The sequence below is a fragment of the Macaca mulatta genome, chromosome 17 (genome assembly GCF_049350105.2).
Source record: "Macaca mulatta isolate MMU2019108-1 chromosome 17, T2T-MMU8v2.0, whole genome shotgun sequence".
Classification (NCBI taxonomy): Eukaryota; Metazoa; Chordata; class Mammalia; order Primates; family Cercopithecidae; genus Macaca; species Macaca mulatta.
In genome coordinates this window covers 18,559,349-18,584,022 of record NC_133422.1, presented here as the reverse complement: position 1 = coordinate 18,584,022, position 24,674 = coordinate 18,559,349, and the positions used below count along the sequence as shown (strand labels likewise).

At 38.8% G+C, this 24,674-nt stretch overlaps 1 long non-coding RNA gene across 1 annotated transcript; it reads left to right on the top strand.

Annotated features, from left to right (window-relative positions):
* Positions 1-2,640: 2,640 nt before the first annotated feature.
* On the top strand, positions 2,641-24,536 carry LOC144336344 (uncharacterized). Its single transcript, XR_013408012.1, has 3 exons — positions 2,641-2,959; positions 8,769-8,846; positions 24,401-24,536. It is a non-coding gene; the product is annotated as an uncharacterized LOC144336344 (long non-coding RNA).
* The last annotated feature ends 138 nt before the right edge of the window (positions 24,537-24,674 follow it).

Here is a 24,674-nt window from a genome sequence, read left to right as displayed (position 1 = left end):
ACAAGTTGCCAGGTGAGAATAATGTGTGGAGATCAAATCTGAAACAGGCTTCAAGATGTAAAATGAAGTGAAAATACAAGTAGTACCTTCACTTTGTTAATACTCAATTACAAAGGAAACCCATCATGTTCACAGGGAAACTCAATTTCTTTTTGAAGATTGTAAAGTTAACTTTTAAGAATACACAGAATATGATCCGATTCACCAAGAACCACACAAGAGACACAATGGAAGGAAATATGATCTTGGGACAAAGGCAAATGGGGATTCCTTGCATGGCCTTTGGTGTTTTGATAGTAGCTATACAGAAGCATTAATGTCCATGCTTTAATGTATGTGAGTTTCTTACCCTAATTTTATACTGTATGTAAATCATGGCTTTTTGGTGATGCAGTAAGCTTTTAAATAACTTATACGTAAGACGTGATATTCTGACAAGATACCTAGACTTTATGTTCTACAAAACAGTCATACATAAAGTGTAACACAGAATGACACTAAAGTATTGATATGGTTTTGGCGGGGTCCCGACACAAATCTCTTCTTGTAATTTCTTTAATCCCCATGTCATGGGAGGGACCGGCTGGGAGATAATTGAATCATGGGGGCAGTTACCCCCCATGCTGCTGTTCTCATGATAGTGAGTTCTCATGAGAGCTGATGGTTTATAGGGGGCTTTTCCCCACTTTTGCTTGGCACTTCTTGTGGCCACCATGTGAAGAAGGCTGTGTTTGCTTCTCCTTCTGCCATGATTGTAAGTTTCCTGAGGCCTCCCCCAGCCATGCTAAACTGTAGGACAAACCTCTATCCTTCATAAATTACCCAGTCTTGGGTATGTCTTTATTAGCAGTATGAGAATGGACTAATACAAGTATGTTGGTAAATCAGAGCGCGAGCGCGAGCGAAACAGCTAACATTCAAGAACCCAGGTTGAAAAATACGAAGATAGAATAAAATACACCAAATACTTTAAAAAAAAAAAAAGCTGGCAGAGAGTTACTTCGGAAAGCAGAAACTTTAAAGCAAAAAGCATTAAGAATAAAAAGCTTACTATGTGGCCAGAAAAATAATTCACTAACCATAAAAATAACAATCCTAAACTTCTATGTACATGACACAGCCTCAAACTATAAAACAAATTGATAACATTCCAAAGAAAATCAATGAATTCACATTTCTGCCATTAACTCATGGGGAGCAAAATTTTTTAATACAGACAATTCAGACAGGTAGTTTTAGCTAGTGACAACAATTAAAGACTCATTCTTTTCATGCATAAAATGAGGCATTTCAAAATTGACCATGCACTTAGTTATAAGGCAAGTTTCAACATACCAGATGGTCTGTATCAAACATACTACCTTCTCTGTCCACTATGCAATTAAGTTAGAAATCAGTAATGCAAAGAAATATAATCAATCATAAATTTAGTAACAAACTTCAAAGACAAATTATGGAAATAAAGCATTTGGAGCTGTATAAAACAATCAAGACACTACACTCAAAACCGGGATGACCTAACTGAAGTGGTACTTAGAAATTTATAAAATTACAAAATAATTTAAAAATAACAAAGCATGTACTTTAGAAGTTAGATAACAGAATAAACCCAAAAAGTAGAAAAAGAACAAAGGCCAAAATTAATAGAAAGCAACAGATCACAGAATCAACAAAGGCCAAACCTAGTTTTTTGAAAAAGACAGATAACCTCTGGCAATATTAATTTTTTTAAATAAGGGAAACAACAAGTAATATCAGGAATAAAAAAGAGGCCATGAATAGAGTGTAGCACATACTAAAGAACACCAGAATGAACATTGATGAAGTGGCAAGTTCCTATTCTCTTCTCATCTCTACGGCCTTCAGATTTTCCCCCACTAGTTGCTTTTTTGGCTCACTCTTTCATATTTTGTTCTGCAAAGCTGACCATTCCATTTATTAGGTTTAAACTTGCCTACGTCTACAGGGCCTTGTGCTTGTAGAATGTGTACCTTCCCCGTCAACAGGGTAGTAGAAAATGAGTGAAGTACTCAATCATATAAACTAAACGAAATCAGAGCTCTCACCCAGCCCCAGTGTACCCCTGGTGTCATCAGATGTGCTGCCTTCCTTTCCCCTATTTCTACCCCTAGTCCTCATTGTCCCATCAGCAATTACTTTCACAGCCCATTAAAGGTTACTTTTTCTCGAGTCTAGCTCTGTTCTAATCTCTAGGATAGAAATAACAATTTTAGCCATTTTGGAGACCTGAGAAAAATACACTTTTTCTGTGGCTTTGAGGGCTCAGGAACTATAGCTGTGAACCTAAGATAGTTTCCGCAGAAATTCCTGCCCAACAGAAAAGGCCTACCAGCATTTAACAAGTAAGGTTTGCGGGAGCTAAGAAACTTGCCCCGAGACGGTAGGTATCACAGTTGTAAATCTCAATTTAGGTCTGTTTGAGACAAAATACTGCCTTCCCCGCACCCCCCACCCCCACCCATGTAATTTCCACTGAGGTTAAATCTTGGTTTCCTGTGATGAGTCCTTTCTATCATTATATGCTGTTTATATTTCCCATGCTTCGTGTGAATGCCATTACAACCTCAAAAATGAAACCAACAGAGATCTTTCCGAACTGTACACAAAAGGAAAGGTACTATTTTAAAAAATAAAACCCTAAATGCATAGTGCCCTTATCAGACTCTGAAGATGCAAAATATAAAAACATCCACAGTGTGAGCACATTTTCTCCATAATGATCTGTCTCCTCACTTGAAAAATAAAAGATGGAGAATTGGACCAAATATTAACTCCTGTAGCTCTACTTGACTAATGAACCGAATAGTACACGCACAGACGTTTTTCCCCTTTCAGTGTACCTAAATTAATATTTTCAGGCATCGTGGGAGGAGCTCTTTTGTTCAGGAGCTGATCATTGCCATTTTTGCAAAGCAAATCAACAGCAAAACACCTACAGGTGAGTTTTAAGATATTAAAAAGAACAATTGCTTTTGTTTTACCATGTTTTTGAGGTCAAGTTGATGCGATTTCGTGCAGTTTGAGAGGTTTTTACTAATCACCACTAATATTTCTATTTGTGATGTTTTTATGCCATAAAAATCTGTGCCTAGATATACTTATCTTCAAAGTCTTGGTGTGGAAGAAAAGGAATGGGGTTATTTTAACGATTAAGGTGGGAAGGTATGGGAAGCAAATGAGTATTTCCATTTCCTCTCTCATATGCACTTTCTTTCCCAATTCAGTGGGAGCAGCTTACAGCATAATGAAAACTAAAGCAAGCCCCACTCCTCATTCTGTAGACTCTCCCCTTCTTGCGTCAACTATACTTTCTTTCCAATCGTTAAACTCCATCTTCCACTCAGCAAGTTTTGCCATTTCTCTCCAATCTTAAAAGCAGACACATTTGTGCATTCAACCACGCATCCTTTTCTAGTAAGCTGACACCCCATATCTCCTCTTCTACAAACTTGTTGAAAATTATACTCCTTATCTCTCCTTCACCACAATACATTTCTCAACACACAGAAAGTTGACTTCAATTTTCTTAAAATTACTAAACTGAATTTGCCTTTACCGTAATTACTGAGGACCTCCTCAATGGTTATTTCATTATTTTGTCTTTCAAATGTTTCCACGCTTGCCGCATTTTCGTTTTGAAATTCTTCTGGCTTTGGTAACTTCTATCATGCTTGTCTTTCCCTGGGTTTCCTGCCATCTCTATGGCTGCCCCTCAGTCTTCTTTGCTAACACTTTCTTTTAACCCTCCTCTTAAAACTTAATGCTTTTAGGCTTAACTTCTCAGTATTGTTACTGTCTCTGCTTTCTGAGACATCTCACCTACTAACTTCTGACTTCTACCTAAACAAAGATGTTGTTGGGGTGATCAGACCCAACACCAGGTCGTGGGGGTGACAAAGTCCAGCGGAGTCAAAGGATTGAGGAAAAGAGTGAAAGAAAAAGGTGGGACGCCAGAGGGCCATCGCTATTGTAGAGGCTGCGAAGGCCCCAAAGCCCTGGGAGCCCACGGTATTTATGGGTAATCAGCAAAGAAACAGGTGGTGAGAACGTGGAGGTCAAAAGGACATGTTGCATTAAGCACACGATTTACAGCTGTGATGGTTTAGCATTTATATGGAACATGTTCTGCTACTTGAGATAATGGGAATAGGAGCCTAGGAGCCTAGGAGAGCTATAAGCAAGGAGCCAGCAAGTCTAGACACATTCCAGAGGACATTAAGCAAGCCCTACCTCAGTTTCCCTCCCAACATTCAGCTTTTTCCCAACACATGTGTCCCAAATCCCCATCCTCAGCCGAGACCTTCTTCCTGAGCTCCAGGCTGGGATATACAGCTGCCTGCAAGGCATAAAATCTTGAATAAACCACAATCATCAAGTTCTAATCATGTCCCAAGTTGAGTTTGTTGCTTTTCTCCAAACCTCCTGGAACGTATCTCTTTCCTTTTCTAGGAACCACAGCCAGAATCTAGGATCATTCTAAACTCTTCACTGTTCATCACTTTACTCATCCAGTTTCATGCAACCTGTCTTATGGATTCTGTAGTTATAATGCTATCCATTTCTAGCTCCTCCTTTACACCCCCTACTGACTTAGCTCATATTCTCTTTATACCTGGCTTTAACTACTTCAGTGATTTGAAGAATCCCTGTCATTTGGTCATCTGTGCCCTTTATCTCCCTTCCCAAACATCCTCCCCACAGTGATCAATCTGATCTTTCCAGAGTGTCATTTATTAAATGACATAAAGGTACATTTAACTTTGATGTTTTAAACCCTGTTTAACTCCTGTCAATGTCTCCCCATTTCAGAAGTCCCTAAACATGAGTTTAGGGATTACTGCTGGGCCGTGTTCAGTAAGCTGATTAGAGGGGTGACATAGATGAGAAGAATATGTATTTTTCAAAAGCTCCCACTATAGGATTCTAACATACAGCCAAATTTGAAATTCTCAGGGCAAAAGGCCAAACCAAAAATCACATATACTAAGGGGATTAATCACTCTGGATGACACATTCATACTAATTGGGATGTGGGCCAAGTGGTATCCTGTATTTCTCAGGACTGTTGAGGACCTCTGACCAAGAGGTCCAAGCCAAAACTCAACAGGTACAGAGGGCTTCCTATCATTGGGTCCTTGACCCAATGTGCTGCATTAATACCCTGCCCCCTCCAAGCATCCTGTGTTCCAACCATATGAAGCTGTTACCACTCCTGGCTGGGTGCAGTGGCTCACGCCTGTAATCCCAGCACTTTGGGAGGCCGAGGTGAAAGAGTCGCTTGAAGCCTGGAGTTTGAGATCAGCCTGGGAAACAAAGCAAGACATCATCCATGAAAAATTTTTTAATTAGCCTGGTGCAGTGTCATGTGCCTATAGTCCCAGCTCCTTGGGAGGCTGAGGTGGGAGGATTAGCTTGAACCCTTGAGCCCAGGAGTTTGGGGCTGCAGTCCAGCTATGATCATGCTATTGCAGTCCAGCCTGCACAACAGACCAAGGCCCTGTATCTAAAATAAACAAGTTTGAGATATGGTGAACATTGAGTGCAAGGAAAGTAGTTGCACTTTCTAGAACAATTTAGCGGTGAAGAAATGAGGGTTAGAGATGGAATTTGGAAACAATTTGACCTGATTATAAATATAAATAAGTTCTTCACAATTTGATGCAATGGTGTTTAACATGGTGGACACAGATGCAAGGACTGGAATATTTTAAATGTGGAAAAAATCATAGAACATACCATTTGGAGCTCGACAGAACTTGAGGTTATCTGGTCTAGCTCCCCACTTTTGATGTGAGAAAACAGGCTCAGAAGGATGAATGGACTTGCTCAAGACAACACAATGGCCTAGCGGGTCACAGTCTAAATGTCCTTCAACCTCTGCTGTGCTTCTTAAAAGCAAAGATACAAGTTGCCAGGTGAGAATAATATGTAGACATCAAATCTGAAACAGGCTTCAAGATGTAAAAAAGTAAAAATACTAGTACCTTCACTTTGTTAACTCAATTACAAAGGAAACCCATCATGTTCACAGGGAAACTCAATTTCTTTTTGAAGATTGTAAAGTTAAATTCTAAGAATACACAGAATATGATCAGATTCACCAAGAACCACACAAGAGACACAATGAAAGGAAATATGATCTTGGGACAAAGGCAAATGGGGATTCCTTGCATGGCCTTTGGTGTTTTGATAGTAGCTATACAGAAGCATTAATGTCCATGCTTTAATGTATGTGAGTTTCTTACCCTAATTTTATACTGTATGTAAATAAATCATGGCTTTTTGGTGATGCAGTAAGCTTTTAAATAACTTATACGTAAGATGTGATATTCTGACAGGATACCTAGACTTTATGTTCTACAAAACAGTCATACATAAGGTTAACACAGAATGACACTAAAGTATTGATATGGTTTTGGCGGGGTCCTGACCCAAATCTCTTCTTGTAATTTCTTTAATCCCCATGTCATGGGAGGGACCGGCTGGGAGATAATTGAATCATGGGGGCAGTTATCCCCCATGCTATTCTCATGATAGTGAGTTCTCATGAGATCTGATGATTTAATAAGGGGGTTTTCCCCCCCTTTTGCTTGGCACTTCTCCTTGCTGCCACCATGTGAAGAAGGCTGTGTTTGCTTCCCCTTCTGCCATGATTGTAAGTTTCCTGAGGCTTCCTCAGCCATGCTAAACAGACAATTAAACCTCTATCCTTTATAAATTAGCCAGTCTTGGGTATGTATTAGCAGTGTAAGAATGGACTAATGTAAGTATGTATGTTGGTAAATCAGAAAGAGAAACACCTAACATTCAAGAACCCAGGTTGAAAAATAAAGATAGAACAAAATACACCAAAGAATACTTTAAAAACAAAACAAAAAAACCTGGCAGAGAGTCTTATTTTGGAAAGCAGAAACTTTAAAGCAAAAAGCATTAAGAATAAAAAGCTTACCATGTGGCCAGAAAAATAATTAACTATAAAAACAACAATCTTAAACTTCTATGTACGTGATGACACAGCTTCAAAATATATAAAACAAATTGATGACATTCCAAAGAAAATCAATGAATTCTCATTTCTGCCATAACTCATGGGGAGCAAAATTTTTTAAGAATAGACAATTCAGATACAGTTAGGTAGTTTTATCTAGTGACAAAGAGTCATCCTTTTCATGCATGAATGAGGCATTTCAAAATTGACCATGCACTTTAGTTATAAGGCAAGTTTCAATATACCAGATGGTCTGTATAAAACATACTACACCTTCTCTGTCCACTATGCAATTAAGTTAGAAATCAGTAATGCAAAATAAATTCATCGTACTTTGTAAATTTAGTAGCAAACTTCAAGGAAATTATGGAAATAGGAAAGTATTTGGAGCTGGATTACAAATTAAGATACTACACTCAAAACTGGGATGACCTAACTAAAGTGATACTTAGAAGTTTATAAAATTACAAATTAAATGAAGCATGTACTTAAGTTAGAAAAACAATAAACCCAAAAAGAGTAGAAAAAGAACAAAGGCCAAGATTAATAGAAAGTAACATCACAGAAAGAATCAAAGGCCAAAACTAGTTTTTTGAAAAAGACGAATAAGATAACCTCTGGCAATATTAATTTTTTTAAATAAAGGAAATCACAAATTAGTATTGGGAATGAAAAAGAGGCCATGAATAGAGTGTAGCACATACTAAAAAACACCAGAATGAACATTGATGAAGTGGGAAGTTCCCATCTCTGTGGCCTTCAGATTTTTCCCCACTAGTTGCTTTTTTGGCTCACTCTGATATTTTGTTCTGCAAAGCTGACCATTCCATTTATTAGGTTTAAACTTGCCTACGTCTACAGGGCCTTGTGCTTGTAGAATCTGTGTAACTTTCCCATCAACAGGGTTGTAGAAAATGAGACTGAAGTACTCATAGAAACTAAACAAAATCAGAGCTCTCACCCAGCCCCAGTGTACCCCTGTGTCATCAGATGTACTGCCTTCCTTTCCCCTATTTCTACCCTAGTCCTTATTGTCCCATCAGCAATTACTTTCACAGCCCGTTGAAGGTTACTTTTTCTCGAGTCTGGCTCTGTTCTAATCTCTAGGGTAGAAACAACAATTTTGGCAGTTTTGGAGACCTGAGAAAAATACACTTTTTCCTTTCTGTGGCTTATGGTGAGGGCTCAGGAACTACAGCTGTGAACTAACCTAAGATAGTTTCCGCAGAAATTCCTGCCCAACAGAAAAGGCCTACCAGCATTTAACAAGTAAGATTTGCAGGTGCTAAAACTTGCCCTGAGATAGTAGATATCAACAGTTGTAATCTCAATTTAGGTCTGTCTGAGACAAAATACTGCCTTCCCTCTCCCCTCCAACCTATGTAATTTCCACTGAGGTTAAATCTTGGTTTCCTGTGATGAGTCCTTTCTATCATTATATGCTATTTATGTTTTCCATGCTTCGTGTGAATGCCATTACAACCTCAAAAATGAAACCAGGAGATGTTTCTGAATAACTGTACACTAAGGAAAGGTACTATTTAAAAAATAAAACCCTAAATACATAAGACTCTGAAGACGCATAATATAAACATCCACAGTGTGAGCACATTTTCTCCATAATGATCTGTCTCCTCACTTGACAAAAGATGGAGAATTGGACCAAATATTAACTCCTTTAGCTCTACTTGACTAATGAACTGAATAGTACACGCACAGACTTTTTCCCCTTTCAGTGTACCTAAATTAATATTTTCAGGCATCGTGGGAGGAGCTTTTGCTCAGGAGCTGATAATTGCCATTTTTGCAAAGCAAATCAACAGCAAAACACCTACAGGTGAGTTTTTAGATATTAAAAGAACAATTGCTTTTATTTTACCATGTTTTTGAGGTCAAGTTGATGTGATTTTGTGCAGTTTGAGAGGTTTTTACTAATCACCACTAGTATTTTTATTTGTGAAGTTTTTATGCCATAAAAATCTCTGCCTAAATATACTTATCTTTAAAGTTTTGGTGTGGTAAAAAAAGGAATGGGGTTATTTTAACGATTAAGGTGGGAAGGTATGGGAAGCAAATGAGTATTTCCATTTCCTCTCTCATATGCACTTTCTTTCCCAATTCAGTGGGAGCAGCTTACAGCATAATGAAAACTAAAGCAAGCCCCACTCCTCATTCTGTAGACTCTCATCCCTTCCTGCGTCAACTATACTTTCTTTCCAATCGTTAAACTCCATCTTCCACTCAGCAAGTTTTGCCATTTCTCTCCAATCTTAAAAGCAGACACATTTGTGCATTCAACCACGCATCCTTTTCTAGTAAGCTGACACCCCATATCTCCTCTTCTACAAACTTGTTGAAAATTATACTCCTTATCTCTCCTTCACCACAATACATTTCTCAACACACAGAAAGTTGACTTCAATTTTCTTAAGATTACTAAACTGAATTTGCCTTTACCGTAATTACTGAGGACCTCCTCAATGGTTATTTCATTATTTTGTCTTTCAAATGTTTCCACGCTTGCCGCCTTTTCGTTTTGAAATTCTTCTTCTGGCTTTGGTAACTTCTATCATGCTTGTCTTTCCCTGGGTTTCCTGCCATCTCTATGGCTGCCCCTCAGTCTTCTTTGCTAACACTTTCTTTTAACCCTCCTCTTAAAACTTAATGCTTTTAGGCTTAACTTCTCAGTATTCTGTTACTGTCTCTGCTTCCTGAGACATCTCACCTACTGACTTAACTTCTGACTTCTACCTAAACAAAGATGTTGTTGGGGTGATCAGACCCAACACCAGGTCGTGGGGGTGACAAAGTCCAGCGGAGTCAAAGGATTGAGGAAAAGAGTGAGAGAAAATGAGAGAAAAAGGTTGGACGCCAGAGGGCCATCGCTATTGTAGAGGCTGCGAAGGCCCCAAGCCCTGGGAGCCCACGGTATTTATGGGTAATCAACAAAGAAACAGGTGGTGAGAACGTGGAGGTCAAAAGGACATGTTGCATTAAGTACACGATTTACAGCTGTGATGGTTTAGCATTTATATGGAACATGTTCTGCTACTTGAGATAATGGGAATAGGAGCCTAGGAGCCTAGGAGCCTAGGAGGGCTATAAGCAAGGAGCCAGCAAGTCTAGACACATTCCAGAGGACATTAAGCAAGCCCTACCTCAGTTTCCCTCCCAACATTCAGCTTTTTCCCAACACATGTGTCCCAAATCCCCATCCTCAGCCGAGACCTTCTTCCTGAGCTCCAGGCTGGGATATACAGCTGCCTGCAAGGCATAAAATCTTGAATAAACCACAATCATCAAGTTCTAATCATGTCCCAAGTTGAGTTTGTTGCTTTTCTCCAAACCTCCTGGAACGTATCTCTTTCCTTTTCTAGGAACCACAGCCAGAATCTAGGATCATTCTAAACTCTTCACTGTTCATCACTTTACTCATCCAGTTTCATGCAACCTGTCTTATGGATTCTGTAGTTATAATGCTATCCATTTCTAGCTCCTCCTTTACACCCCCTACTGACTTAGCTCATATTCTCTTTATACCTGGCTTTAACTACTTCAGTGATTTGAAGAATCCCTGTCATTTGGTCATCTGTGCCCTTTATCTCCCTTCCCAAACATCCTCCCCACAGTGAACAATCTGACCTTTCCAGAGTGTCATTTATTAAATGACATAAAGGTACATTTACTTTGATATTTTAACCCTGTTTAACACCTGTCAATGTCTCCCCACTTCAGAAATCCCTAAACATGAGTTTAGGGATTACTGCTGGGCTGTGTTCAGTAACTGATTAGAGGGGTGACATAGATGAGAAGAATATGTATTTTTCAAAAGCTCCCACTATAGGATTCTAACATACAAGTTTGAAATTCTCAGGGCAAAAGGCCAAACCAAAATCACATATACTAAGGGGATTAATCACTCTGGATGACACATTCATACTAATTGGGATGTGAGCCAAGTGGTATCCTGTATTTCTCAGGACTGTTGAGAATCTCTGACCAAGAGGTCCAAGCTAAAATTCAACAGATACAGAGGGCTTCCTATCATCTGGTCCTTGACTCAATGTGCTGCGTCATCCCCTGCCCCCTCCAAGCATCCTGTGTTCCAACCATATGAAGCTGTTACCACTCCTGGCTGGGTGCAGTGGCTCACGCCTGTAATCCCAGCACTTTGGGAGGCTGAGGTTGGTGGAGCACGAGGTTAGGCAGCTTGAGACCAGCCTGGCCAACATGGTGAAACCTCGTCTCTAATAAAAATATAAAAATTAGCCGGGTGTGGTGGCAGGCACCTATAATCCCAGCTACTTAGGAGGCTGAGGCAAGAGAATTGCTTGAATCCGGGAGGTGGAGATTGCAGTGAGCCAAGATGGCGCCATTGCATTCCATCCTGGGTGACAAGAGCAAGACTCTGTTTCAAAAAAAAAAAAAAAAAAAAAATCCCTAAGCTTATTGTGCTGTTTTGTACTGACTGGAAAATTCCTACTCATTCTTTAGACCACTTTGAAGCTGCTTTGCTACACCTTCCTAGGCTCAGGAAATAAAAGTGAATAACTTCTCTTTTATGCCCGTATTATTCCTCGGACATGTTTCTATGCACTTGCACTGCACTTTAACTCTGTATACATTACCCAGTAGCCTGTGATAGCCTTAAAGACAGAGATAACATCTCAGACATTTTGGAGGCTCTAGAACCTGAAACATTTGACTCATAAATATTCAATCTATTGAATGAATGTATTCCTCCAAAGAAGATCTCCCCAAAAGATTAAATGCTCAAATATTAGAAAATGAGGTAAATGACAAGGATTCATTCAGTCTTTGATCTAAATTAATTCAATAAGTCAAAAGCTTGATTAGTATCATCTACTAGTTATTCTAGTCCCTAATACTTCCTCTTCATTCTGATGTGCTAATTCATGGGCCATTTGGTGAAGGGCACAGATATATATCCAGTGAGACTCTGGAAAGACCAGTGTTTGCAGTGTTTATTTTTTCAGGGACAAAATGAAATAAACTATCTGAGTGATTTCCATCAATGATCAACTATTAGCTGTTGTGGAACCTATTATATGCCAGGCATTATACTTGGCATTGAACATGCAAAGATGACACAAACAGAACTATGCCCCCCAAATCTATTAGGGTTCCAAAGAGATACTTGATGAATTCTGCCTGAAAGACTGCACATGGTCTATGAATTCATGAAATCTTAGTTTGTGAAAGCCAAAAGGTGACATCTTAGATAATAAATGGCTATTATTCACAACATTTACACAAACAAGATGACAATAATGCATTTGTTAATTGTACTCAATTTATGGACAGGAGCCCAAGCTGTAGATGGCAATAGTGGCTATTGCAGAAGGCAGTGATGAAGTAATCAGCATAGCCAGGCCTATGTGAAGTTATTTATTGAGAGGTTTAATCATTTATTATATCAGGGAGAGCCTTATGCCTTAATTACAGTTGATAATAGAAAAAAGTATCAACTAGGCCTGGATTTCTGTCATGAAAGGAGAGATTACAAGGTACCTTCTTTATCAGTAGACCTTGTTGACTTTAAGAAAGGCAGACTTTCCTTCAATCTTAGTTTTATGGAAAAATGAAAACATTTAATAAAATTTTTATAAAAAGGGGAACCAAAACCTCAGAGATATAAATAAATGATTCAGAGTCACACACTGGCAGTCAATTTCACTTAGACCCTAAGCCCACCCTCTTTTCACCACATCCAAGATTGGATGACCATCCAAATTGACTGGATCCACAATACAAGTGTAGAGTGTTACTGATTCCCCTCAACCAACTGATCCGTTCTGTTCTAAATATGCTGTGGTGCAGCAGACAGCACACCAATCAAACATAGTAATGAATGCTACATGTAAAATGGGTGCATTGCATTCACACTTTTACTGTCTGAAGTAAAATATGAATAACTTGGGAAGAATAGTATTTTAAGGACATCAGGAGAGCTATGGTTTAAAATTTCAGGCAGCTTCAAGAGCGGACAAGCAAATGAAATTTCCCATTTTGATTTCTGTCTTCATGTGGTGGAGCTTGTGACTTGAAAGGTGGAGAAAATGTCAAGAATTTTGGTTATAAACTATTAGGCACGTATCAGCCAGTAGTGGGAATTGCCAGGCTCTAGAGGCAGACAGGCCTTGGCTGAAACCCAGCTCAGTCACTTCCTACCCTTGTAATACTGGCACTCAGTTTCCTATATAAGTGATAATACTAATAGCTGCCTTGGAGGGTGGCTGTCAGGAATAAACAAAATAATGTACCAAGAGGAGCCTGGCATGAAATTCTTAGTGAGGCTCCCACCTTTCTCCTTTCTTTTGTGAGGCCCAAACTATTTGTCAGGTTCAGACTGGTTCCCCAGTCTTCACCCTAAAGCCAATGTTAGAATGAAGTGAGTGAGGCACTCAGCTCAGGCACAAAATTTATGAGAATGCCAAAATGCAGTAATCAAGATAAATAATGCAATATTTTAACAATCAAAATGCCAAAAAAACAACAACAACAAAAAAAAACTATGACGAATACAATTTCAGCAGTTTAAAATTAAGATAGGGTCCAGCCCTTCATTTACATGACTCAACCTCACTTGCCTCACCATAACATTGGCCCTGCCAGATCCTATCTTTATTTACAAGTTTGATATTTTGTTCTTCATGGGTTTCTCACATTGTGATTTTAAAAATCACTTCAGTAAATATTATTCAGATTGATGACTGAGTTTTTTGGTGGGCATTACATTTTATGTCTGAGCCAAGTGTATCACTCACCTCCTCTTAATCTTGAACCTGTTTCTTCCTTCTCCCAGGCCCCAGGTCTCAGGAGCCTTTCCTATCTATCCTCCCCCTAGGAAGCTGACATTCTAGTCTTAGGGCTCCTCAGTGCTAGACTTGCTGCAGTGGGAGGCAGTCTATCAAGGGCAGGTTCTTTTTGTCTTATGAAGCACTTTGAAGATATAAGGATAAGACAAATGTAAATGGAAGAGGGCCATTTTATCCACTAGGAGACACCCACACAGGGCCAGGAACCATTGAGGTAGAGAGGAGAAAAGTGTGGTGCTGAACAACCTAGTAATTCCACCTCTCACTACCTGTGTAACTTCAGGAAGTTACTTAAGCACTGCCCTGTACTAGCTGTGTCATTTTGGGCAAGCTATTTAAGCTTTCTCCTTACTGGTTTTTTCATCTAGGGCAACCTAGTTGAGCTCCTTTAGTAAAAATTAAAGATAGCTGTTGTACCAGCTAGATTGCAGGTAGCTAGGTAGCTTATGCAGATGTCAGAACTCTGTGTCCCTTTTCCATCTCCTTTTGATGAGAATGGTAAGTCTCCTTACCCTTGTATGTTCACATAGGAAAAAATTAACCTATTTAAGGTTTGATCCCTGATTTAGCAACAGAGGGATCCTTTGGACCTGAACAACTGGCTACTTAGGTTCTAGGGGAACAGTCTTTCCTCTCTGTTTGCCCCAGCCACTTGTGAGAGTCTTGCCCTTGACACAGCACTGCTCCTCTGTGCTCAGCTCTGTGCAGACTAGAAATCCTGCCCTATAGCTTTTCTATTCTCCACCATTGAAGAATCTTTGAATCCAAGTGCAGTCGTATTAGTTGTGTGTTTACTATGTCATAGTACTAGGTGAGGCATTCGAATGACATCAAAATTCTGTTCTCTGTTATTTTACAAATTTGATAAAAGTTAAGGCCTTACAAAAGCAACTGAGAATAATAAATATACTAAGGTTGAAACTAAGGAATAAATAATTAAGAATGGAGAAAAGAAGAGAGACGTTTTCAAGAAAGATTTCAAAAGCTATTAAAAAATAGTCATGGTCTTGATAGTTCATGACATATCAAATGCCCCAAGAGAACTTTCATTTAAAATTTGCCTTTCATATTTTTCTAAATGGGAAAAGTAGTGTTCATTTTCTTTTTGTGATAATTATAAGCTCTTGTTTCTACATAAATATTCATAGGTCTGATATATCCAAACGAGGCAGGTAATGATTTTTATGTGCATTCTTTCAAATTCATTGAAGATTTACTTTAAATATGATTTCCAGCCGTTTCTTGAGAGTCAGCTGCTTTATTGATGATCTGAAACCTCTTTGTCTTCCTTTTCTCCAGTAGAGTCATACATCATCAGCCCTATAAAGGGCCTGAGAGGCTGAAGACATTCTAGCCCATTTTTTTTGTCCACAGTAAACTTGTCTTCTGCCTTGTGGAGTTATACCCTAGAGGATCCTCTGCATTACAGACTGAAAGGTCCATGTTAAACTGGGAGACAAGGCACAAAGTTGTCTTGAAAATAAATTGTCGCTAACAGCCATAAGTTAAGGAGAATATAAAACACTGTCAGAGCTAAAAGTTGATAAGGTTGATGTTTATTGAGTTATTTCCTACAGAAAGGACAGGAACTTTTTCTAAGCCTATGACTGACAGAGGTGTTTTATATTTTCAGCTTTGACTACCTGCCATTGCTAGTAATAGCTTACTAGTTGGTAAGTAGCTTAGTAGCTTGGCAGTAGTGATAGTTTACTAACTTGGTAAGATCGTGTCACATAATATATAACTGATCATAGAAAACTTTTCCTAGTTCAGATTATTCTTATCTATCATCTTTTCCTGTCTTACATACATGCTCAACCTCTTCCTCATGCCAACCAACTTTACCGTTCCTACCTCTTTCCCAGCCATTACGTTTTCTGTTCAAATTTTTTAGCCATATCTGCATTGCTTTTCCTAACACTATACATTCCTTGTTAGTCATATGCACTTCTGTAATCCCTAATCCTTAGTAACTTCTGCTCTTCATGTTCTCTGGGCCACAAACCACAGTGAGAGAAAGCAAGGGAAATAAGAACACTGGACATATTCAGTATTCTTGCTCTCTGATTTCAGTTGGCAATCACTTCATTCGTGTTGCATTTTCTATATGCTCTGTGTAACAGATGTTCACATCCTCTTTACTTTCTCTTACACCCAACTACTTTTCTCACTTAACAGATGTATTATAGGTCAAAGTTATTTTGCAAGTGTTCTCTCACCTACCATTCCTCCACTGAAAAGTCTCTTTTTTGTTGTTTTCATTCTCCATTCTACAACCTTCTGTTTTAGTTTCGTCCCATTCTTTAAATCATTTGATTAAAAATAAATTTTTAGGTTTAATTTACATTCAATAAAAAATGCTCATTCAAGTATACAGTTCAGTGAGCTTTAACAGATGTATATACCCATGAAAATATCACTAAAATAAAAATAATTTTTTCATAACCTGAAAAAAGTTGACACATACCACTCATGATTAATCTCTGACACCCACCATAACTCACACACTGATCTGCTTGTGTCATGAGAGATTAGTTCTGCCTTTCTAGAATTTCATATGAATGAAATATTTGGTAATTTTTCAGATGTTATTTTGTTATTGACTGCTAATCTAATTCTAATTAGATTACAAGCATATTCTGAAAGGTTTCAAATATTTTAAATTTATTGAAACTTGTATTATGTCTCAGCATGTGCTCTATCTTAATGACTATTCCATATGCATTTGAAAAGAATATGTATCCTGCAGTTTCATTCTTCTGCAAGTGGTTAGCCAGTTTTCTCAGCACCATTTAATAAATAGGGTGTCCTTTCTCCATTGTTTACTTTTGTCAACTTTGTTCAAAAATCAGCTGATTATAAATGTGTGGCTTTATTTCAGGGGTCTCTATTCTGTTCCATTGCTCTATGTGTCTATATTTGTACCAAAACCATGCTGTTTGGTTAAGGAAAGCCTTGTAGTATTGTTTGAAGTTGGGTAATGTGATGCCTCTGGCTTTATGTTTTTGCTTAAAATTGCTTTGGCTATTCAGGCTCTTTTTCAGTTCCATATAAATTTTAGAACAGTTTTCTAATTCTGTGAAGGATTGTCTTGGTAATCTGATAGAAATAGCTTTGAATCTGGAGATTCCATCGTATAGTATGGACATTTTAACAATATTGATGTTTTCAACCCATGAGCATGGGATGTTTTCCCATTTGTTTGTGTCATCTATGATTTCTTTCAGCCGTGTTTACAGTTCTCCTCATAGAGAGCTTTCACCTCTGTGGTTAGATGTAGTCTTAGGTATTTTATTGTGTGTGGCTATTGTAAGTGGGAGTGTGTTTTTGATTTGACTCTCAGCTTGAATGTTATTATACGTAGAAATTCCACTAGTTTTAGTACGTTGATTTTGTATCCTGAGGTTCTACTGAAGTCATTTATCAGGAAAAGGAGTATTTTGGTGGAATCTTTAGGGTTTTCTAGGTATAGAATCATATCATCAATGAAGAGAGATAATATGACTTTCCCTTGGATGTCTTTTATTTTTCTCTCTTGCCTGATTCCTCTGGCTGGGACCTCCTCCAGTACTATGTCAAATAAGAGTGGTGAGAGTGGACATTCTTGTCTTATATCAGTTCTTAGGGGGAATGTTTCTAGCTTTTGCCCCTTCAGTATGATGTTGGCCATGAGTTTGTCACAGATGACTCTTATTATTTTGAGGTATCTTCCTTTAATGCTTAGCTTGTTGATAGCTTTTATTGTGAAAGGATGTTGGATTTTATCAAAAGTTTTTCTGTGTCTATGGAGATGATCGTGTGGTTTTTATTTTTAATTCTATTTGATGAATCACATTTACTGATTTGCCTATGTTGAACCACCTTTGCATTCTGTGAAAAAAAGTTTAATTTATCATGGTACATTAACTTTTTGATGTGCTGCTGGATTTAGTTTGCTGGTATTTTGTTGAGGATTTTTGCGTCTACGTTCATCAGGGTTACTGGCTTGTGGTTTTCTTGTGCCTTTGACAGATTTTTGGCATAAAGATGATACTGGTTTCATAGAATGAGTTAGAGAAGAGTTCCTCCTCCTCAATTTTTTTGAAATAGTTTCAGTAGGACTGGTACCAGCTCATCTTTATATATCTGGAAGAATTTAGCTGTGAATCCATCTGGTCCAGGGCTTTTTTTGGTTGGTAGTTTTTTTTTTATTGTTGATTCAATTTTCAAACCTGATATTTGTCTGCTCAGGGTTTCAGTTTCTTCCTGGCTCAATCTTGAGGGGTTATGTGTTTCCAGAATGTGCCAATTTCCTCTAGATTTTCTAGTCTGTGTGCATAGAGATGTTCTTAGTAGTCTCTGAGGATTTTTATTTCCATGAAATTGGCTGTAATGTCATCTCAGTCATTTCTGATTGTGCTTATTTGGATCTTCTCTCTTTTTCCTTGTTAATCTGTTTATCAGTCTATCAATTTTGTTTATCCTTTCAAAGACCCAACTTTTTATTTCATTTATCCCTTGTATGGATTTTGGATCTCAATTTCATTTGGTTCTGCTCTGAGTTATCTTGTTCCTTTCTCTAGCTTTGGGTTTAATTTGTTGTTTTTCTGGTTTCTTTAGGTAAAAGGTTGTGTTGTTAATTTGGAATATTTCTATATTATTGATGCTATAGTGATGCATTTAGTGCTATAAGCTTTCAAGATTGCTTTTGCCTACAGTTGGGGCACTGTCCACTCTCATTACTCAATTTTGGCTGTTGGGTCCCTTCCCCCGTCCAGAGTCAGCACTCCAATCTCTGGTCATCTTAGAGGTTTTGGTATATTGTGCCTCTATTTTCATTTGTTTTAAATAATTTTTTGACTTCTGCCTTTATTTTGTTGTGTACCTAAAAGTCATATAGGAGCAAGTTGTTCAGTTTCCACATGTTTATGTGGTTTTGAAAGTTCCTCTTGGTGTTGATTTTTATTTTTACTCCACCGTGGTCCAATAATATGCATAGTATAATTTCATTTTTAAAAATTTACTGATACTTTCTTTATGACAAAGCATGTGGTCAATTTTGGAGTATGTTCCCTGTGTAGATGAGAAGAATGTGTTGGGAGAATGTTCTGTAGATATCTATTAGGTCCAATTGGTCAAGTGTCATATTTAAGTTACAAATTTCTCTTAGTTTTCTGCCTCTATTATCTATCTAATGCTGTCAGTGGGGTATTGAAGTTCCCCACTATTATTGTGGGGTTGATAGTCCTTTCTTAAGTCTTGAAGTAAATGGTTTATAAATATGGGCACTCCAATGTTGAGTGTGTATATATTAGGATAGTTAAGTCTTCTTGTTGAATTGAACCTTTTATCATTATGTAATGCCCTTTGTCTTTTTTTTTTTTTTAAACTATTCTTGGTTTAAAGTCTATTGTATCTGATACAAAATAGTGATACTTGCTCTTTCTCGTGTTCCACTTGCATTTGCATGATAGTTCTTTCTCCATCCCTTCACTTTGAGCCAATGGGCGTCATTACATATGAGATGGGTCTCTTGAAGACAGCAGAAGGGTGTCTTCTCTATGTCTTTTAAGAGGAATGCTTTGGTTATTTACATTCAAGGTTAATATTGATATGTGAAGTTTTATTTTTGTCATAAGATTAGCTAGTTTCTTTGTAGTCTCTATTGTGTAGTTGCCTTATGCACTCTTTGGGCTATGTGCTTGTGCATGCTTTTGTAGTAGCAAGTATTGCTCTTTCATTTCCACATTTAGAACTCCCTTAAGTATCTGTTGTAGGTCTGGTCTGGTGGTGACAAATTCCTATAGCAATTGTCTATCTGGGAAAGACTGTTTCTCTTTCATTCATGAAGCTTAAATTGGCAGGATATGAAATTCTTTGCTGGCATTTCTATAAGAATGCTAAAAATGGGCCCCCAATCTTTGGCTTTTAAGGTTTCTGCTGAGAAGTATGCTGTTGGTCTGAGGGGGTTCCCTTTGTAAGTGACCTGATCCTTTTCTCCAGCTGCCTTTAAGGCTTTTTCTTTTGCATTGACCTGGGATCATCTGATGACTATGTTCCTGGGGATTGTCATCTTGTATAGTATCTCATAGGAGTTCTTTGGATTTTTTTTTTTAAATCTGCATGTTAACCTCTTTAGCAACATTGAGGGAAATTTTCCTGAATTATATCCTCTAATATGTTTTCTAAATTGCTTACTGTCTCTTCTCTCTCAGGAATGCCAATAAGTTGTAGACTTGGTGGCTCTATATAATCCCATATTTCTTGAAGGCTTTATTTTCTAAATTCTCTTTTTCATATTTTTGTCTTGAGTGGGTTGATTCAAAGGACTAGTCTGCAAGCTCTGAAATTCTTTATTCTGCTTGGTCCAGTCTGTTGTTAAGGTTTCCTATTATATTTTGAAATTCCTATAGGGAAATTTTCAATTCCAATAGTTCTGTTTGGTTATTTAATATAGCTACTTTGTCTTTCAAATCTTGGTTCATTTTTCTGGCTTCTTTCTGTTCAACTTTCTATTGGATCTCACTAAATTTCTTTTTCATCGATATTGTGAATTCTATATCTATCATTTCACACATTTCATTCAGGTTTATACATTGCTTGGGAGCTAGTAGAATCCTGTGGACGTGACAAAACACTCTAGCTTTTTGTATTGCCAGAGTTTTTGCGCTGCTTCCTTCTCATCTGAGAGAGATGATGTTTCTTTCGTTTTTTAAAATTTGCTATTGTTTGGATGGAGCTTCTTGATTTTTAAATTCTTCTTTCCCTTGGGGTTATGGCTGTTATGTATATTGTGTCTAATCAATTGGCTTCACTTCTGGGTGCTTTTGGGGTGCCAAGGACCTGTAAAGGTTACTTGGTAGCAGATATGTTTATGCAATGACTCTTTCAGATATTGCTTTTTATAATGATGTAAGTTTATTTGGCAGTATATTTTATGCTGTATTCCAATAGATGGTGCTTAAGAATAAAAGCCAGCAGGTAGGGGAAGGGGTGGAGCCAACAAAGAATTGTGAAAAGTGCCCTCTTCTGGCATGTATTCACCTTGAGAGGGAGAGGAGCCACTGGAGAAGCCTGCAAAGCAGAATTTTTCAGCCCATGTTCCCCAGGCCCAAATGGGGAATGTCCCTGCTGAGCCTGCAACAGCACACTGAGAACGGGGCTTGGGGGGCTAGAGATAAACCCCTCCCCACGTCCATTCCTGGACTTTGGTGGTGCTGCCTTCAGTGGCTGACACTGCATTCATGTTTCCTTTGACCCATGGGGGGGACTTTGGTGGGCTGCATTCTGCACTCCCTTAGGGGCAGTCTGTATTGAGGGTTAGCTTTCCAGGGGAATGGGGTCTGCCTCTCTCCTGCTCTTCAGAGCTGGTGGAGCACTGTCCCCCAACTGACCAAGGGAACAGGCTGGGACACCCAGTAATGACACATGGAGACCAGTTCCAGGTCACAAAACTGTTCCTGGCTGCATGTCTTACTGCCCAGGAGAAACCTCGGCTTCAGCAACTCTCCTTCTGTTCTAGTTGTGTGATGGGAGAGATCCTAATTCCAGTGCCTACAGCTGGGGCACTGTCCACACTCATTACTCAATTTTGGCTGTTGGGTCCCTTCCCCTGTCCAGAGCCAGCACTCCAATCTCTGGTCCGAGACTAAAATGCCAGCTGTAACCACCACGGCCAGGTCACCAAACAATGTCTCTAAAGATTATGCCAGCTGTAGACTTGCAACTGCAGAGGTTGGGCCCCTCTCAGACAAGCAGTATGGGCAAGAATCTGTGAGGAGTGTGGTCCACTTGAGTCTCAGTCTCACTCCAGCCTGTAGCAGAGTGTTGGGCATTATCCTAGGCAGGCGTAGGAGAACCTGGCTTCCCTTCCCTTCCTTGGCTGGGTGGCAGCTGAAGCCACATCAGCCAAAACTCAAGCCAAAGGTGGGGCAGGGCTCAGCATTACAATCTCAAAAATGATACTTTGGGCCTGCAACCAGGTAGGATGAGGCACTGTCTGGGCAAGAAGCATGGGCAAGCAGCTGTGGGGAATGCAGTCCAGCTGTATCTCAGTCTCACAGCAGCTCATTGCAGAATAGTGGGTATTGTCCACTATATGCATAGGATGGCCTGGCCTCTCTGTCCCTCTTTGGCTGGGTGGCAGCTGCAATTGCATCAGCACAAACTTGGGCCAAGGGTGGGGTGAAGTCCAGCATTAGCCTCTCAAAATAGCACCTTAACCTGGGGCCAGAGTTGTGGCACCACCCAGGCACGAAGCATGGGCAAAAATCTATGTGAGGTGCAGTTCACTCATGTCTCGGTCTCAGCAGCAGCCCCTTGCAGGGTAGCAAGTCTCCTCCTAGGGTTGTATAGGCAACCTAGGAGGTTCTCACCTTTTCCTTACTGGAGCAATGCAGCAGCTGAAGCTCTGTCTGCAGATTCCCAGTATCTACGTTCTGAAAATAGTGCCCAGCTGAGGACGCTCCAGACTCGGATGCCTGTGGGATTCTGTGTGGATTCCCTTTATGCAGCAACGTCTCTGCAATATTTAGGCAGCTCTGTATGTCAGGCATGAGGCCCTAGTGGGTTGAGGGTTTCTCCTGTAGCAAAGATCATACAAACTCATTTCAGAGCTCTGGGGATTTCTCTCTGTCTCCCTGTGTCAAGGAGCCTCTCTTGGTGCTGTCAGTTTCCAGCTGGGGAAGCTGCCTCAAACCCCCTCCTTATTTACTTCTAGCACTTCCTGTCTCTACTCCGATGAGCCCAAGTGTTCTCTCCTAGATGATCTGTTCAAAATGTATATACTTATTATTCTGGTTCTTCCCTATGGAGAAGGAACACACTACCTGTGTCTACTCAGCCATCTTGATCCCTCTAAATGAAAAAAAATTTTAATGAAAAAATGTATTTTCCATTTAGCTACAAAATTTACCATTTTGGGTCCTTTTTCGTTTTGTAGAGACAAGTTTTCAACTGATATTATATTCTTTCGGCCTAAAGATCTTTCTTTAATATTTCTTATAGTATAGGTTTGATGGGAATGAATATTCTCAGCTTTTGTTTGAAATGTCTTTATTTTCCTTCACTTAAAAAAAGTTTGCTGGATATAAATTTCTAGGTTGACCAATTTATTTTTCTTTCAGCAAATTTCAGACATTATTATACTGTCTCTTATGACTTGCAGGGAAGATTCCATTCCTTGCCTCTTCCAGCTATTGGTAGCTGCTGGCATTCTGTAGCTTTTCACGGTCAAGTTGACTTCTCTGCTGTCCTGCTTTAGGAAGTATCTTGTAAATCCATTATTTAGATTACAACAACTACCTATTTCTTTTCTTCAAGTAAAATATTTCCCATCCTTTCAGCTTCACAGAATGTTAGTTGGACACACAAAACTCAGAAGTTAGAAAACAGCTTCATCCCCAAGGTGATTTATGGGGACAAACAATAGGAAAGAAAGTTGGAGATAGCTGTGTAAAATGTAATGTAGGATACAGAATATATTTGAAGTTGCTTTGAAAATTCAGTGTTTCAATATGAGAAAGGATTCTTGTGTATATTTAGATGAAGAGAAAGTGAGAGGTAGCATGAAAATCATACATTCACAAAGAAAAATGCAACACAAAAAAAGAAGGCAATGCTGAAAGTCACCATATGCATCTGGGTATCACAGTGAAGCCTAGGATACTGCAAAAAGAAACAAACCTAGAAATGGGAAAGAAGAGGGTAAAATAGTGATGGGTGAAGAAAGGCAGTAAGAAAGGAAAAAAGAAGAAAGGAACTAGGTCTCAAGAAACCAGGCTAGGACTAGTGCAGGCTGGTGGGCGGATCCTGCCCACAAGTCTGAAATAGAATCTAAGCTGATAAATTACTCAGATCATTTGACCTGAGTTTAAATTGAATTGATTAAATGATATAGTGAACTATTAAAAGACATGAAACTCAACAAAGAAACTAAGTTATGATACAAGGTAATGAGAGTCATTCACTTAGTCACACTTGACAAGTACTTACTGACCACCTACTATGTGCCAGGCACTGCAGTACTGAACAAAGCAAACTCATCTTGCCCTCATAAAGCTTATATTCCATTGAGGGAAATAGGTGATACACAAATAAAAAAATAAATGAGCAGTGTTAGAAAATTATGAGATATAACAAAAATAAGGCAGAATAAGAGAAGAGAGAATGACAGGAGTCGAAATTTATTTATCAATAGAGCAAATGTTCAAGGTGCACCACTTTGATGAGCTTGTATCTGAGCAGAACCTGAAAGAATAGAGCCATCCTCAGTATCTGCAGGGGACTGGTTTTAGGAACTCCTTAGGCACCAAAATCCATGTCAAGTCTCTGATATAAAACAGCATAGTATTTGCATGTAACCTATGCACATCTCTGATGCTCTAGTCTCTTGATATAAAATTGCAAAGTAGTTGCATGTACATATATGCACATCCTCCTGTATACTTTAAATCTTATCTAGATTGCTTATACCTAATACAATGCAAATGCTATGTAAATAGTTGCTATAGTGTATTTTTTATTTGTCCATTTTTGTTGTATTATTTTTCCCTCAAATATTTTCAATTTGCAGATACAGAACCCATGAATATGGAGGGCCACCTGTATGTGGACTGAGTCACAAAGATTTGGAGCAAAGGTGTTCCAGGTAGAGAGAAGAACAGCTAGGTAAATAAATGGTGGTACTATTTTGAGATGAGGAAAAGAGATCAAATATCTATTTTGCACATGTTATGCTTGAAATAACCATTACATGTGCAAGTGGAAATGTCAAGGAGGTAATTGTCTATCCAAGTCCATAACCCTGAGGAGCACTTTGAACCACAAGTGTTAGTTTGGGAGTCATT